The 16,992-nt window shown below is 40.1% G+C and overlaps 1 protein-coding gene and 1 long non-coding RNA gene across 4 annotated transcripts in view; one reads left to right on the top strand and one right to left on the bottom strand.

Moving 5' to 3' along the window:
- SLC38A4 (solute carrier family 38 member 4) overlaps positions 1-3,200 on the bottom strand; it is a 63,503-nt gene extending 60,303 nt beyond the window's left edge. Inside the window, exon 1 of one of the 3 annotated variants that reach the window (XM_012751814.3) lies at positions 3,104-3,200. The gene's annotated coding sequence lies outside the window, so the exon portion shown is untranslated. Of the gene's footprint in view, positions 1-3,050 lie in introns of all 3 variants that reach the window. The other 2 variants (XM_012751677.3, XM_012751741.3) reach the window with 2 other exon arrangements.
- A 4,989-nt stretch (positions 3,201-8,189) lies between these two features.
- LOC142873279 (uncharacterized) lies at positions 8,190-16,783 on the top strand. Its single transcript, XR_012921329.1, has 3 exons — positions 8,190-8,246; positions 10,064-10,264; positions 16,558-16,783. It is a non-coding gene; the product is annotated as an uncharacterized LOC142873279 (long non-coding RNA).
- The last annotated feature ends 209 nt before the right edge of the window (positions 16,784-16,992 follow it).

Here is a 16,992-nt window from a genome sequence, read left to right on the forward strand (position 1 = left end):
GTCTGACTTCAGAGTCCAGCTTTAAGGACTTACCGTCACCATCGGGTACCTATTTAGTGTTGAACATGATTCGTAACACAGGATCCCTGTCTCCAAGATATGTTGAACTGAACTGGATTACTCAGCACAAGAGCTGTGGCAAATAGACCAGGATTTGTGTAGGACAAAAGATGTGACTTCAGACAGAGAAGACATGGTTCCAGGCAGGAGAAATAGGATCGGAAGTCTGACCTCAGTAACACCAAACAACAAGAGTCTACTTTAGCTAAAATGGAATGTTTGCCTAGGGTTTACCTGAGGTCGATCTTGACTACTAGGTTGAGGACTTTGAACTTTAAGGAATTATGGTATACAAAATAATGGAGAGAATTATATTTCATTCCTCAAAGTGTTACAAAATAGTTTAAATGTTAATTACAAGTTTTACAACTAATGCTTGATTTTTGCCTACATTGATATAGTACATGAGGCATTTCTATTTTATTTTTCTTTCAAAAACTCTTATTCTCTTTAAAGAAAAAGCATTAAAAAACAGTCGAAAACATTACCCCTTAAAAAAACAATGCCTGCAATGTTGGGAACCATAGTCAATATAATATATTTACATTTCATGCCACACCTTCCTAATGATTATCATCATTAGTCAAATAAGTAAACAGCATAAAATAAGAGGAGTAGACAAGATTCAGTGAGCTTTTGTTCAACTCCCTGACTCACAGCTAAGTATTCATTGCCTCAAGATTACAGTTTTCTACCCTGCCACATTCTGTGGGTCCAAACACATAGGAGATATAACCCAGAAGAGCAACTTGCAAAGCGATATGAGGTATCTAATGTTTACTCAAAATAAAATAAATCATAAAGACGGCACAAGTGATTCTATTCCATTTTGAAATATTCAGAAAAGCATATTGGGCTATAAAAGGAGTCATAAATTATGTTAGCTATGACAGTCCTCCATGTTATTTAGACTTTGGAACCACCATCTCCTGCCTACCCTCCATCCTCTCCCAAGGATTAGGATAAGGAATATTTTTCTGGTAACAGAAACCTCTAAAGCAGAGATTTAACAGCAATGCATTCAGTTAGACTCAAGTCTAGTCAGGGCTCCAGACTGATAGTTTGTTCTATTCTGTGAACTGACAGTATGTCTCTGGAAGTTCAGAATGTGAAATTCTAGAGACTCAAAGGGGTATTTACAAATGCATTCAGACTGCAATAAATATTTTGTTTTCTCTTCTGCTTGGGGAGGGAAGGTGGGGTGATGGCAACCTCTCCAATGGGCGCTGGCTGAAGGGAGGGGTCGAGCCTAATTCTTCTAGGTACTATTCAAAAGTGATGCATTTCCCTTAGCTATCAATAGTTGCAGCCTCCAGTTTCAGGTCTCTGGCATGTGTGGACATGCAAACAAAGGATGGCATCCTTGTTTTAAAACCTGGCTTAAAGGGACTTCTGAGAGATGCCCTTCCCACCGGCAGGTGGGGTGAAAGGTCAGAGCAGTATAACACTGAACCGGTCTCTGAACCTTAACATCCTGACTTTAACAGTTGCCCTTGGGCTAAAGATGCTGTCTTGGTTCTGGGTGACTCCTATCAGTTACTTGCTGTCATTTCCAGCCATGCCTCTATCTTTGAGTTGTCTGTATGTGACTGAGTGGGAAATTTCCTGTTGCAGAGGCATTGTTTTGATCAGTTTTAAGAAATCTGAGATGTCTTAGCTAAAGGTAAATTAACAGATTACCATATGGGTGTAAAAATTTTAAGAGGTACCAGATTTTTATACCTTATTGTCTAAATACATACTTTCCTCTGCTCTATTCCTTTTTCCTTTCCAATCCTCCGGTGGTCTCTGTTTTAAATGAAGATGTGGTTTATACATCCTTTTGCCCTATCACACACAAAAGTCATTTTGAAAAGAAAAACTTCATTCAAATTTTGTCCTCACACTTTTCACCTCACCGAGTGTCCCAGCACCTCTTTAATCCCACTGAAGTTTCAAGTAAGTATAATTATTGATAGAAAAAGTGTACTACTAGATAGAGTCAAGTAATCAGAATACTACTTAGCAATAAAAAGGACTAAACTATTGATTTACACAACAATTTGAATGGATCTCAAGGCCATTGAGTGAAAAATAAATCTCAAAATGATCACATACAGTATGATTCCATTTATGTAACATTCTCAAGATGATAAAAATATAGAGATGGAAAATATGTGGTTGGGAGGGAGGGAGGTGCATAACAATAAATAAATAGCACAGGGGAGATCTTTGTGGCCATGGAAGTGCTGTATCCTGATTGTGGTGGCGGTTACACAGATCTACACATGTGAAACAATGACATAGAAACTATGCACACACTGCACCAATGTCAATTTCCTGGTTTTGATATTGTACTAAAAGTATGTCAGATGTAACCACTGGAAAAAACTGGGTGAAAGGCATGTTGTGGCCTCTCTGTGCTACCTTTGCAACTTCCTGGGAATCTGTAATTATTTTAAAATAATAAGTTTAAATATATATATATATCAACCACTCAGAATGGACTCCAATGTACAGAAAGAATAATTAAATACAGTATGGTTACACATGCCAAAAAGGTGTCAGACTTTTTTTTTTTAAATGTGCCGTTACTGAATAATTGCTTCAAAAGACAAGAAAGAATAAAATAGCAAGGACAGTACTCTCAGGATTGTGATAAGATAGCTCCATTTCCTAGTGCTCTCAACCATTTGATGGCTTTTCAGGCTTTCGCAAAACAAAGTTGGAAACACCAATTCTTCCAGTGAGATCGCTTTGACAATAAAGATCAGATTGGTCCTACATTTTTGAAGAATATTCTACAGCCATGTAGCATACTCCTCCCATTTGGAAAAATTCCAGAAACAAGATCACAGCCTGCGTTGCACCATCCAGCATGCAAGAAACCTTTCTCAAAAGCAAGGGCCACCACAGCCTCTCTCCTTAATGAATCCCTCCCTCTCCCCTCCTTTTTCAGTTCTTTGCTGCATTTCTTTTTCAGTCTCCCCCTCCAAGTTCAGCTCACTTACTCACGCCGCCGGGTCTCTCTTACCAAGTTGCCAAGCAAAAGCAGCCAGCAAACCTGTGTGAGCGCGACGTCCTGAGCCTGCAGCCTCCTGCGCCTGCCTGCGTGCCACTGCCGAGGCTCATGCTCCCGGCGCGCCCGCCGCGCACACCCCAGTGGCCCTGCAGGACGCGCGCGCGACCCGAGAGCCACCGGCCACGCCCCTAGAAGCTGCTGGGCGGCTTGCACTGAGTACCAACACCGCAGACAGAACAGTGACCCAACCAGCTGTCAACCTGTGGCCTCTTGGTAAATTACATCTTTTTCCTTTTTCTTCTTTAACATTTTATAGTACCCTGAGTGTACCCAGCGTTATTAAATTATGCCAAAACAAAGAACAAAGTCCCTGCCCTGAGGAGTATACGGTGTAAAAGGAGGGAATGACGCAAGGCAAAATGACAAGACAAACACAGGGTAGGTAGAAAGAGTTGCGAGTGAAAGGTAAAGTAGAATCAATAAGACTTTTTCAATGGATCCAAAAATGGAAGGGCTAAGTCAGGGCGCCGAGTCCTGATAGATTATAGAAATAAAGCTTTGCAACAATATCTACAGTAACAATAATATTTTATCAAGTGTTTATTACGTGCCATGCAATATCATCACAATAATTCTATAAGGTAGGTATTATTATTATATCTAGTTGGAAAATTAGGGTTTCTTTTTACTGTTTAACAAGTAACTCTAGTGTTTACAAAGTGCCAGCTATGATTCTTAATGCTTTATAAACATTGACTCATTTAATCCTCGTAAAATCCTTAATTATCCCCCCCCCATTTTACAGATGAAGAGTGAAGCCGTCAGGTTAACTAACTTGTTCAAGATCACTCAGGTAAAAAGTGGAAGAGTCAAAATTGGAATCCAGGACGTCCAAATGATAGAGCCAAGATCTGAACCCAGGAAACCCAACTCTGTGATGGCACTGGGATTCATGTCCACACAGCTTGACTACCAAGCCTGCCCCTTTAATCATGTTCACTAATGCACATTCAATAATTTTAAAAATGTTTATATTGACTATCAACAATGCACAAATTCTCTTTGCAAAGGCCTTTAATGGTTTAATGAAAAAGTATTTATTTGAAGAATAAATACTGTCAAAAATAGATAAAGAAGCAGATTTTCCTTCATTCATTCAATCATCAAACATGTACCAGTATCTGTTTACACCAGGCACTGTGTGAGGCACCAGGGTGACAGCAGAGAACAAAAGAAACACAAATGAAATAAAATGAGGGAACTGGAGATGATGTTCATTTTAATGATGAATACATACTAGATTTATCAGGAGCAATAGTGGGAAATGGCCAACAAGTTATAAGGGAACAACATTTCAATCATATCATACAAAGAATGACTTCACTCTCTGGGCTGGACTGTTCTGCATGAGTATTATTTAGTCCTTTTTCCATTTCCTCTCTTGTTTCCTTTATTTTAGTTATGACAGGTAGAGGAATGCATGCTATCAAAAAGCATTTAATATGGACATCTGTTAACATTTCAAATTATACTTTGGGTGGTAGAAGTAATAACAATAACAATAATAATGGCTTACTATGCCTCAGGCATTGATATAAGCATTTTACATGTAATAACTCATTTAATACTCCCAACAATTCTATGAGACATATGCTATTATGATCCTGATTTTATAGATGATGAAATTGAAGCTCAGAAATGTTAAGAAACTTGCCCAAGAATTTAATGCTAAAATGTAGAGGATTTAATCTAGTACCTGAAATAGGTTTTGGATTATTTGTCAATTTCATTTCTGCTTTGAATTCCCTTCCTAATAACATTATGACCAAGGGTGTTTTACAAATGTGGATATGGTGAAGAGGCGTGCAGACCTCTGAGCCTGGAATGAAAAGTTGGTAGAAAAGATCCCTACAAAACGAAGAGATATTGGGAGTTAAGGTTTCAAAGTCTATTATGAATAGCCAGAATCTTAACTGGCATAAATAGCGACTGTGAAGATAAAAGGATGGCTTTTGTTATTGTCATTCAATGCCTCATCTCACTTAAAAACAAACAAACAAACAAACAAAACAGAACTACATTTTTACTTCCCGACTCTTCTATAACATAGTAAAATGAAAAATAAAACCACCAAAACCTAAAATCAGGAAAGAAACTCTCCCTCCAGAAAAACATACAAGAACATTTGTTTGGAATTTGTGTGTGTGTATATGTGTGTGTGTGATTGTATAAATTATGCTAAAATAGAATCTGCCCTTAAGAACCAGAAAAATAATTTGGTTTTCCCATGCAGGAGACGACAAAGTCTAAACTTTCCATTTGAGCACTAATTTTAAATCTTAACATTGTAAGGAGTTAAAAAACCTATCCAGTCTCTAGTATGGAGCCACACTAAAGTGATAAAATGTATTGCTAATTCCTGTATTCAGTTATTTTGTTCTCTGTTAGCACAGATCACTCCCAAAATTCAAGGGAGGGACAGAGCTAAGGGACCCATGCAGAGAGAAAGTCCCAGAACCTCCCTGACCACACCTCCCTCCCCAGCCTTCTTCCTTGCATTCTCCACCAAATAAGAGTACTGAACTCCTAAATTCTCACCTTCCCCTTTCACTGTTTAGGCTGGTCTCTGCATTCATGGTCCTTTCCTCACTTCCTCCTATTCTTTGACTGGCTAACTTTTATTTCTGCTTCAAAACCTTGCTCAGGCATCACTTGGTCCTGAAATGTTCTCTGACCCAGGTTCTGTGGTGGAGTATTCAACTTTGATTTTTCCCTGGTCTTTATCACTATGTAGTGCAAACGTTTGTTTATTTATTCTTTCCTTCACCAGGCTAATTCATTGTTCAAAAACGTTTTTTTGAGCACCTAGTATTTTCCTAGCACTGTGCTCGGTGTTAGCAAGACAGGGATAAAAGAAACTCCCTAATGTGGTTTCTGAAAGATAAAGATACTCAGTGATTATTTGTGGAATGAATGAGTGGAATTGGGTCATTACATAAATAGTGGAAGGAAGAACAGAGGAAGATTATCAGTCACATGCAAACGATTCTGTTTTTCCATTTCTCTCATCTCTAGAATCCTATTGTCGTATAACACATGTTTAACCCTCTTCTTTCCTGAAGTGTCTGTTCTCCTCCCTCCACTTGTCTTTATTTCACTGCTGTCTTTATTAAACAAGCAGTGCCGTCACTTACTAGCTGTGTAACCTTTGGCTCTTTCCTTAGCCCCTCTGAGCTTTGCTTTCCTGAGATAGCAAATACCTGTAGCATAGAATGTTGTGTGAAGATTAAATAAGGTTCACATGGGTAAAGAGCTGAGCACAAGGCCTGGCTCTTTCCTTTCTTTCATCTCTCCCCTGCTTCTACCCGTATCCTTCCCCCAGGGTGTCATCAGAGCAGTAGTGGCATGCAAGATCATTTCAAGCGATACACAGAAGCGCATTTCTTAAAACTGTATTATTATTTTGATGTTACTTCGATGTATAACAAAAATACATAACTAGCCATTAAACCCATTAAACTTTTGATTTTTACAGAAATAATTGCTTTGGATATGTAAAAAGTAAAAAAAAAAAGGAGGTTTACATTTTCAAAACTAGGATAAGGAAAAAAAAACAAACTAAAAGGAACAGATAAATAGATGCTTGAAAACACTATAGAAATGAACAAAACAATGCCATATAAGAAGAAAAACATTAAATACAAAAGTCCACAAGTTGTTATATGTATTGTGATTGTCCTCAGCACATGTTTGTGCTGAAAAACTGACATATAACAGGTATATACCGGGCCGGGCGGGGTGGCTCACGCCTGTAATCCTAGCTCTCTAGGAGGCTGAGGGGTGGATTGCTCAAGGTCAGGAGTTCGAAACCAGCCTGAGCAAGAGCGAGACCCCCGTCTCTACTATAAATAGAAATAAATTAATTGGCCAACTAATATATAGAGAAAAAATTAGCCGGGCATGGTGGTGCATGCTTGTAGTCCCAGCTACTCAGGAGGCTGAGGCAGGGGGATTGCTTCAGCCCAGGAGTTTGGGGTTGCTGTGAGCTAGGCTGACGCCATGGCACTCACTCTAGCCTGGGCAACAAAGCGAGACTCTGTCTCAAAAACAACAACAAAAAACAGGTATACCATGCATTTCTCAAATGTCACTTGTGAAAAATTCAGCCCTGGGGCTGAAGATTCAGAGCCTTTAGCCACATGACCATGTCTTTGGCTCTCTTAGGATAAGTTGGGTCTGTAATAGAACAAGAAGTAAGCTTTCCGTGCCTAGAAGTCACATGTCCAGCTGTGCTCATGATAAAGCACAAAGTGAAAGAGAATTGTTCATTTACATTAAAAAACAATTACTGCCCATATATAACTTCCAAAATGTTCTATGTTCCCCACACTGTGTATCTCCACTTTCTGATCTATAAGATGGGTATAATAGAATATACATCTAATAAAATGTATTGCTAATTTCTGTATTCAGTCATTTTGTTCTCTGTTAGCACAGATCACTCCCCAAATCTAGTATCTCATAAGATTGTAATGAAGGTCAAATGTTAACTTTAAGGAAGCACTTAGTAACATATAGGGAATATAGTAATTGATATATATATATATATACATGAGCCATAATTAGTATTAATGTAGTAGAGACCAGCCTCCAGCTCACCTCCTAACCCAGTGACCTCAAAAGAAAGTTATTTATCCCCTCATACCAATCTTCCAGCTTTTTGTTGCTTTGTGATAAAATCAGCCGGATAAAAGTTCCCTGTCTCTGTACATAGTTCGTATTCAGGAATTTGGGAAAATCAGATATGCAGTGTCTCCAGTTTTACAGACCTCTACCCAAAATACAGATTTTCTATTAACTCATTTGTTCAAATTTGAGAGGCTGTGTCACACTCAAGCATTTCTTGTGTTGCATGAGGAGAAAGTCTACCTATTCCAGGGACTTTGGAGAGACTTGTTTGCAGTGGGAACAACAAAAAAATACAATATAGGCTGATTTCCACACCCCACCCCTGTACTCGGCCCTGGAAATTGTGATCTAGGGGTATGTCACTGCTCTCTTTGCAACAAAGACAATTGGGTCATAATGATTATGTCTGAGCTGCCCAGGAGCAAATAAGGATGGCTGTAGGAAAGCCGGAAGCCATCCACCTTTGAAGCCCTGGGGACTCCCCACTTGCCTGAAGGTGAGAAATGCATGCCCTCCCCAGGGGGTAACAGAGCAGGCAGGTCCCTCAGGTTCGGGGATGGGGCGCTGAGCCAAGGACGCCTGCGGGAAGTGCCCAGATCCCCCATCTGTCAGGTAGGGATGCACGTTTTGCTGTGAGAAATAGACAGGAGCACCAACCTGTCCTCCTCCCGGAAACCTGGCCCAGGTATCTAAAGACTCAGCGGAGGACGGCGGCTCGGGAATCCCCTGGCCCTAGCCAAGTCTGTCTCACAAGTCCCCCAGTCACTGACCCCTGCACGACCCTGCAAACGCTCTGGCACACCTGTGACCTTGTATCCCTCGCCTGGGTTTCCAGCCTAGTTCATCCCTCTTCCTCCAACCAAGTCCGCAGCCCGCTGCGCACCTCCAGGGCGGGTCCTGGCGCGCACGCGAGGGCCACTCTCCCCAGCACCTCTCCGGCTGGGTCACTAAGAGGAGCTGGGGGGATTCGCCGGCTCCCTACATCCCCCAGCCCGCGTCGGCCCAGGGCACAGCGCCCACCTGTGCCACGGCTGCTCGAAGAGCCGGTCTCCGCGCGGGGACCCGGCGCACAGCTGTCGTCGCGCTCGCCTCGGGCCCCGGGCCTCGGAGGCGCTCCGGGCTCACCCTTGCCCGGGCTTCCTGCGCCGGGCTCCCTTGCCCCTCTCCCTTCCTTCCTTCATTCTCTCCTCTTTCCTCCAGTTTTCCTCCTGCCCTCACCCCCTCGGGTCTAGTCTCATCACTTCTCTCTTTCTCTCTCTCCAACCTGGGCTTCTCCCCTCTTCCTTCCCGCGACCCCACTCTCTTTCCCGCTCAGCATTTCTGCAGCCCCCCCGGTTCGCCCCAGCTCGCCGCAGGCTCCGCGATCCGACCGCGCGAGGAGCCTCCCTCGGAACCGCTGGCTCGGTCTTCAGACCCGCCCACCGCCCAGATGCAGGGCCCCCCAATCCCAACACTGCCCTGGCCTTCCTCCCCCGTGACAGAGACGCCTTGGGGACTCCCCAGACCGGAGTCTCCCCGCCCCCGACCAGGGGCACCACGCTGGCCTCCCGAGCGGCCCAGCTGTCATACACGACGGGTCTATTTTAAGCCCTGCACCCAGTGTCCCCGCCCTGAGGACGCGGGCACAGGTCCAGAGACTCCGGGAACACCTTGCCAGCACTAGCCAGAGCGGTCGCCGAGCCAGGTACCCCGGCAGAGTCGGGTCCCCTCAGCTAGGCAGGCGGCACGGCCAAGGCGGTCCCAACACAGCCAACTCAAAATCCAAGCGCCAGGGGAATCCTGGGGCTGCGGACGGAGGTACCCCACGCCCCAGCCTCCCCAGGAGGAGGCTACCTTGGCACAACCACCTCTCCTTGAAAAGCGAGTCACACCAGAGCCCGCCCTGCCAGTCTCTTTTCCCTGCGTGCGCCTTGCTTCACTTTATTTCTAGTCAATCTGGTCGTTAGCCTGCAATAACCTACCCAAGGTGTGATTCTTTGTAAGATATTACTAAGAACTGTAAGCAGGTTATGAAGAGCCGCAGCGCCTTAACCTAAGCCCCAGACGGTTACGAGACAGAGCTGCACACGTGTGCGTGTCCCCCGTGCAAACACACAAACACCCATCCAGGCTAGGGTCCAACCAAGCCAAGTTTGCACATTGACAAGGCTCTAAGTCTAACAAAAAATATTAAAAAAATTTCACTCACCCGCCTCTGTTTCTACTCTCTCCGGATTGGGATACAGGGGAAGTGTCGGGAAAGGGTGGATGGAGAGACCCTGCTTTCTTCTCTTTTTGCCTTCCTAAAGAGTGGAAATTTCCATCATGTGATAGGGGCAGCATCCCCAGTGTCGCGTTTCCTGCGGACCCTCCCTTCCAGCCCGGCCACCAATCGTCAGGCAGCAACCTGAGATGTGAGCGAAAGCATCCTCCCAGGTGGGCGAGGTGTCCAGCCGCCCCCCAGGAGAGAAGCCTGGGAGCTCAGAGTCCCAACTCCCGCGTCCCTGGGTCCGGGATAACAGAGAAGATCTTGGTGTGAGCTTATTTTTTGATGATTAACTTTCTTCATTACTCAAGGTTATATTTATTGGATCCGTCCTATAAGCAGGAATACAAGCTGATCTTCGTATGGAAGTCTGTAAAAGAGCGTTCAGGGTAGTTGACTCATTAAATTCCTCCAGGTTTGGGGATGGCAAACATGAACATTACATTAAAAAAAAAAACATTCCAGGGAAGGGGTACAAATGAAAAACCTGTCATTCACAGCAAAAGTCCCTTATGCAAAAGCAAAGCAGGGGATAACTTGCTAACGTTTAACACTGGGTCATTGGTGGTAAATTTTTTTCCGGAATTCCAGTTTAAGCATAATCCCCAGTATATATGAAAAAGGAATTAGGCTATAATAAAGGGCACTATCACTTCAGTTCTGTTTGTTAAAGGTACTACCTACCATCTTAAAAAAAAACTGTTTATATTTAAACTATTTTCTGATATGAAATTCTTGTTTCAAAGAAGGCCCAGGTGAAAAATATATTCACAATTCCCTGTTTATTTAGTAGTCAGCTGTCATTCTTCAGGGAACAATAATTCCCCTATGGAGACCTGACCCCACAGTTTAGCAAAATCACCAGGTGACACACATTACTTTCTGAATTCTCATATATCCAATTTTACTTTATTCAAAACGGCAAGTTTTACTGTTTTTCTGTACCATGAACCCCTGGAACCTTTTCATTTTATGGTTCCCAATAACTGCAACACCAGCAGCAGCTGGGCACTTTAAAAAACACAGATAGCAACAACAGAAACCCACCTAGATAATAACCAGGTATAATAATTATAATGTATAATAATCAGGCACATTAAAAACACTGCATGAATGCCCACACACACATACACATCACGCTGTACTAAAACCATCTGACAATGTAAATTCAGTAGAAGGATGATATAACACATACCTTCACAGGAGCTACCATTTTGGAACATAAAAAAAAAATTGTATAAAAGAAACATTTGTTTTATGAAAACCTATTATCTCCCCTACTCTCAAACAAAATGTGGTATACTTTTTTAGTTTGTCATAACAAGAAGTTTACATTTGTGGAATTAGACTATATCAGAATAATTTTTGAAGTCCCTGTGAGCTTGTTGAAACTAGATTTTCTTCACACTCTCACACTTCTCTATTGACTCTTATTTAATAAACATAAGCATCTTTTCTAAAACTAATAAAATGTCAAAACTGGTAGGATTGGGTAGAGGATTAGTGAAAGATCAAGGTAGATGTTTCTCCCTGCCTAACCTGAGATTTAAGAAAAGCAAAACTCAAGTATATAAAAAAAAATGCTATTCCAGAGAAAACACAAATGAAGATGAGATCAAAGCAATGCTAAGACAGAAACTGGTTTACTGTGCAACTGCTCAACTTTTAAATGAATTGTTTATTTAATCAGCTTTTGGTATCTATATCTTAGTAATACAAAAAAGATCAATGCAGTTAATTTAATAAAGAGCTACAGTTTATTCATGTGTATATGACAGTAATATTACTTAGTGAGGTTACAGCAAAATGAGTAATATTACTTGTGGGTTAAAGCAAAATGAGTCTTATATTCATTTGCTGAGCAAAGTTCAAGTTTGTCATCTTTTGTGGCTGTGGTACATCAGTAGAGTTTTAGAAGATCTCAAAGGGTGGTATGAGACAACTGACAACCCTTTATTTTCTGTGCTACAATAAAAAACGTGAGCTATTAATGGCCATGCTGAAACTACCCAACAATCCCCAAGGGTTTCTTTTAAATTAGTGTTAGAAAGGATGGGAAACAGTTCTAACCAATATCATAAAGAGCCCTTCAGGGCCACACTGTAAAACACATTTTGATTTCTCATCAGATCATTTGCTGGTTCTGGAGCAGAACCGTGATCATGAATCTGAGAGTCACCACCTACTAGCTGTGGAACTTTGACCAAGTCAGTTAAGCTCTTAGTGACTCAGCTTCTCTATCTGAAAAATGGGAAATGTTTCTTGATACATTGCTTTCCTTGCATAAGTCATTTTCAGACAGTACTACAAATTCACCTAGCAATGGAGGAAAACAAAAGCTTATAGAACAGTTACAATTTACTCACCATTTTTATAAAGTTGAATTAATTGGAGCTCTCTACTCTATATTAAAACAGCTTGATGCAGTGGCATGCACCTGTAGCCCTAGCTACTCAGGAGGCTGAGGTGGGAGGATCACTTGAGGCCAGGAGTTCAAGGCTGCAGTGTGCTATGATTACACCTGTGAATAGCCACTGCACTCCAGCCTGGGCAACATAGCAAGGGTCCATCTCTAAAATAAACTATATTAACACACTTGTCCTAGGAATGTTATTGATTTTGTTAGTCTGCTTTTGTTTTAAGAAAAATCAATATTAAAAAATTCCCAAGTATATTCTTTAGAACTAAAGCTAATACTTGAAAACAGAGTTCTATGCTCCATTAAGTTCGGAAAACTCTGTTAAATTATTGTGTGATTCCTCAAAGGCTTTATTTTGTAATAGATGTACATATTTTGAGGGTACATATGATAATTTAATACATTCACATAATTTGCAAAGATCAAATCAGTGTAATTGGGATATTCATTACCTTAATTTTTTTTTTTAATTTAGATGTATAGGTGGGTTTTGGTTACATGAATGAATTGTATAGTGGTGATATTTGGGATTTTAATATATCTGTCACTGAATAGTGTACATTGTACCCAACAGGTAGTTTTTTCTTCCTCCCTTCCCCGCTTCTGAGTCTTCAATGTCCACTGTACCACATTTTGTATGCCCCTGAATACCCATAGCTTAGCTCCCACTTATAAGTGAGAACATGTGCTGTTTGGTTTGCCATTCCTGCATTACTTATTGGGCAGGTGGGAGGGGAGAGGGGGGCGGGTATATACATATATAATGAGTGAGATGTGCACCATCTGGGGGATGGTCATGCTGGAAACTCAGACTTGTGGGGAGTGGGGAGAAAGGGCATTTATTGAAACCTTAAAATTTGTACCCCCATAATATGCCGAAATAAAAAAAAAGAAAAAAAAAGATAATGACTTCCAGTTCCATCCAAGTTGCTACAATAGGCATTATTTCATTCTTTTTATGGCTGAGTAGTACTCCATGTGTATATATACTACATTTCCTTTACCCATTCCTCAAGTGATGATCACTTAGGATGATCCCATATCTTTGCAATTGTGAATTGTGCTGTAATAAACTTACAATTGCAGGTGTCATTTGATATAATGACTTCTAAACCATGAGGACAAGATGCTTTCCATTTGTTTGTGTTATTTCTTTCATTGGTGTTTTGTAGTTCTCCTTGCAGAGATCTTTCTTGTCCTTGGTTAGGTATATTTCTAAGTATTTTATTATTATTTTTTGCAAGTGTTATAAATGGGATTGTATTCTTGCTTTGATTCTCAGCTTGGTCAATATTGGAACACAGCAGTGCTACTGATTTGCATGTGTTGCTTTTGTAAACTGAGACTTTATTGAATTCATTTATCAAATCTAGAAGTCTTTTGAAGGAGTCTTTAGATTTTTCTTGGTATAAAATAATATCATCAGCAAACAGTGATAATTTGACTTCTTCTTTTCCAAATTCGATGCCCTTTATTTCTTTCTCTTGCCTGATTGCTCTGAATAGAAATGGTAACAATGAGCATCCTCGTCTTGCTCCATTTCTTAGGGGGAATGCTTTCAACTTTTCCCCATTCAGTAAGATGTAGGTTGTGGGTTTGTCACCTATGGTTTTTATTATTTTCAGGTATGTTCCTTCTGTGTCTAGTTTGTTGAGGTGATCACCTTAAATATTTACCTTTTCTTTATGCTAGAAATATTTTTCTACCTATTTGGAAATATATGATAGATTATTACTAACTATAGTCACCTTGCTAATCTATCACACACTAGATCTTACTTCTTCTATCAAACTGTATATTTGTACCAAATAATCAATTTCTCTTCATCCCCCCTCCTCCCTAGCCTTTCTGGCCTCTGGTAACTCCCAATCTACTCTCTGACTTCATGAGATACACTTTTTTAGCTCTCAAATATGAGTGAGAACACACAATATTTGTCTTTCTGTGCTTGGCTTATTTTACTTAACATAATGACCTTTAGTTCCATCTATGTTGCTGCAAATGAGAAGATTTCATTCTTTTTATAGCTGAATAGTTTTCCATTGAGTATATATACCACATTTTCTTTATCCATTCATCCATTTATATTGATTCATATTTTCACTAATGTTAATAGTGCTGCAGTAAACATGGGAGTGCATATATCTCTTCAATGTATTGATTTACTTTCTTTTTAATATATACCCAGAAGTAGAATTGCTGGATTATATATAGTTCTATTTTTAGTTTTTTAGGAACCTCCATACTATTCTCCACAGTGACTATACTAGTTTACATTCCCACCACCTGTGTATGAGGGTTCCCCTTTCTTCACATCCTTGCCAGCATCTGCTATATCCTGTCTTTCTTAATAAAAGTCATTTGAACTAGGGTGAGATGAAATCTTATTGTGGTTTTGATTTGCATTTCCCTTATGATTAGTGATGCCCAGCACTTTTTTATATGCCTGTTGGCTATTTGTATGTCTTCCTTTGAGAAATGTCAATTCATAAATTTTGCCCATTTTTAAATTAGATAATTTGTTTTTTGCTGTTGAGTTGTTTGAGCTCCTTATATGTTCTGGTTATTAATACCCTATAAGATGGATAGTTTGAAAATATTTTTTCCCATTCTTTGGATTGTCTCTTCACTTTGTTGATCACTTCCTTTGCTGTGCAGAAGCTTTTTAGCTTGATGTAATTCAATTTGTTCATTTTCATTTTGGTCGCCTATACTAACACAAAAACTCTTTGCCCAGACCACTGTTTCCCCAAAGTTTTGTTCTAATAGTTTCATAGTCTCAGGTCTTAGATTTAAGTCTTTAATCCATTTTGATTTTATTTTTATATATGTCAAGAGATAAAGGTCTAGTTTCATTCTTCTTCAAGTGGTTATCCAGTTTTCCCAGCACCATTTATTGAAGAGGCTGTCCTTTCCCTCATTGTATGTTCTTGGTGACTTTGTCAAAAAAAAAAAGGTGACATAAATGTATGGATTTATATCTGGGTTCTCTATTCTGTTCCATTGATCTATGCATCTATTTTAATGCAAATACATGCTGATGTGTTTACTATGGCTTTGTAGTATATTTTGAAGTCAGGTAGTATGATGCCTTCAGCTTTTTTCTTTTTTTCCCAGGGTTGCTTTGACTATTTGGGGTCTTTTGGCTTCAGAGATTTTGATCAGTCAAAATCTTTGTGACTCTCTTGGGATACAGCATGCAATATTTCTCTATGATAATGATTCATTTTTGAAGGAATAAGTCTCAAGTCTAGTGATCCAGAGATTAGCTATTAATAGATTTGAACATAAATGAATGCCTTAGGAAGGAAATAGAATACAATTGTTACTCAAACACCATATGACAGTGCTATGAAGTTCTTTGGTTTATGCATTCTCATTGTGAAGTTTGATAGCAGTGATTTTAGTAGACTTTTGCATAAATTATATTTTCTTTAACAGTAGAGTTTTAACATGAATTATTTTTCAATCTATACTTATCACAATTAATAGTTTTAGATTACAAAGGACCTTTACCTTATGCCATTTTATACTAAAACAAATCTGTCATGTAGGTATTATTTCCACATTCAATGGGGAAGGAAAATGAGGTTCAGAGAGGTTAAGTGACTTTTCCAGAGACACAGAGCCAATAAACAAAACTGGAACACAAACTAGGTTTTCAGACTCCAAATTCAATATCCTCCCTTCCATAACTCAGTTGTCTTTTCTTTGAGCATATCCTTTACTAAGAATCATTATTGTTTTTGTATCTATAATGGAGCACCCCAAATGGCATGTTTAGCCAGAAGATTATGATTTTCTAAACAGTATTTATCTCTGGCTTTGTCATAATTACATGAACCTCTCTAAACCTTCTAACGACAGTATAATGATTTTCTTTTATATGAATTTGAAATTGATTTATGTGAAAAACTGAGTAATACCATGAATTACATTTATGGTTGAGTTTCTGTAGTGTTATGTTCTCTAAATGGGCTACTATTTCTTACTGTAGAAGGGAAAAGATACTTGAATAGATCACTCACCATCTCAGTTTCACACATGTTGAAACAACTAGATCCTAGATCTAAAAACAAAAATATCAAACTAGATCTTGGATCTTAGAAGATCCAACTCTGATGTCGAAAATTGGGATTTCAGGGCCCAGACTGTGAGGTCCCATCCAGAAGGCGAAAAAGGAGAACGGAGACCACTCAGCACCTGGACGCAGTTCAGACAGGAGAATGTGTGTCGCGTGGTCTGTGTTGGACACCCAACCCCAGGGAGGTCGGCTTTCATCTTGCTGGTCTGGAAATAACACTACACATAGACAGCTGACCGGTGAGATCCACCAAGGCGTCCACCTTCCCTTTCTAGCATTACACTCATGGTGCCAATCAACTGTACCCCTCTGTCCATCCTTTATTCTAAACCATTTGCTGTACTTTCAAACATACTGTTGCCTTTTCCTGGAAACCCTTGTGACCAGCTCTTGGTGTCAACTTTACCTTTTACTCATCTTTCAAACCCAGGTCACATGTTACCTCTTAAGTGAATGAAACCTTTACCAATTCCCCTTGCTTTGATTTTTTTCTT

This window comes from Microcebus murinus, chromosome 10, assembly GCF_040939455.1.
Source record: "Microcebus murinus isolate Inina chromosome 10, M.murinus_Inina_mat1.0, whole genome shotgun sequence".
NCBI classification, from domain to species: domain Eukaryota; kingdom Metazoa; phylum Chordata; class Mammalia; order Primates; family Cheirogaleidae; genus Microcebus; species Microcebus murinus.